The sequence below is a fragment of the Sinocyclocheilus anshuiensis genome, unplaced genomic scaffold (assembly GCF_001515605.1).
Source record: "Sinocyclocheilus anshuiensis isolate Anshui unplaced genomic scaffold, SAMN03320099.WGS_v1.1 scaffold850, whole genome shotgun sequence".
Classification (NCBI taxonomy): Eukaryota; Metazoa; Chordata; class Actinopteri; order Cypriniformes; family Cyprinidae; genus Sinocyclocheilus; species Sinocyclocheilus anshuiensis.
The window spans coordinates 2,299,923-2,301,100 of record NW_015537937.1 but is presented as its reverse complement, the minus strand read 5'-3'; the positions used below and the strand labels follow the sequence as shown (position 1 = coordinate 2,301,100).

At 40.4% G+C, this 1,178-nt stretch overlaps 1 protein-coding gene across 1 annotated transcript in view; it reads right to left on the bottom strand.

Annotated features, from left to right (window-relative positions):
• LOC107660122 (ephrin type-B receptor 1-like) overlaps positions 1-1,178 on the bottom strand; it is a 252,460-nt gene that overhangs the window by 193,234 nt on the left and 58,048 nt on the right. The gene's annotated exons all lie outside the window — the stretch shown is intronic.

Below are 1,178 nucleotides of genomic sequence, written 5' to 3'. Positions count from 1 at the left end.
GCGCTCGTGAATCATCTCATGACTAAGTGCAGACGCGATGTAAATAAGAGATTCTTTGTGCAGTTTAGAGAGCTTCATTGATTATAACACAACTTTGTAAGATCGCGATGAACGAAGATGAGTGACACTTTTTAGTGATAAAGGGAGCATGCTTTGTGCACTTTCTCGGGATTCACTCTCAAAATAGTAGTGATTGGCAATGGACGGAACATAAAATATGTTGATTTAATTCTGGAACCATTCCTGGCCAAACCTTCACAGACAGCACGTGTGCCGAGCGAGATCTAATTCACGGACCAAAAGCGTGTGTACATTTTATTGAGATCGGGACATATCAACGAGTAATTTCATTTCATTTCCAGCAACGGATGGTAGAAAGTTCAGTAATTAATGGTGTGCGATTTATGACAGAATATAGTCCCACAACTGATCGTTTATTTTTTCCTCACGTGTCTCGCCTTTGGTAACAACGATTAAAAACGGAAACATTTCAAATGACACGGGAAAAAGACACTAGGGCTGTGCAATTAATCACATGCGATTGTCGTGCGCATCTCGTCAGTAAAGCCGGTTCTGTGTTGGATTGACTGTTTTAAGTGCAGACGCGATGTAAATAAGAGATTCATTGTGCAGTTTAGAGAGCTTCATTGATTATAATGGAACTTTGTAAGATCGCGATGAACGAAGATGAGTGATGCTTTTTAGTGATAAAGGGAGCGCGCTTTACACAATTTCTAGGGTATAATCCATTCAGAAGTTGTATGAAACTTTCGTTTTTCGGACACATAGGCAACACCCTGCAAAGTTTCGGGAATGACATCCGCATATTTATGCGGGATTCCCTCTCGAAATAGTAGTGATTGGCAATGGACGGAACATAAAATATGTTGATTTAATTCTGGAACCATTCCTGGCCAAACCTTCACAGACAGCACGTGTGCCGAGCGAGATCTAATTCACGGACCAAAAGCGTGTGTACATTTTATTGAGATCGGGACATATCAACGAGTAATTTCATTTCATTTCCAGCAACGGATGGTAGAAAGTTCAGTAATTAATGGTGTGCGATTTATGACAGAATATAGTCCCACAACTGATCGTTTATTTTTTCCTCACGTGTCTCGCCTTTAGTAACAACGATTCAAAACAGATTTCAAGTGACACGGGAAAAAGACACG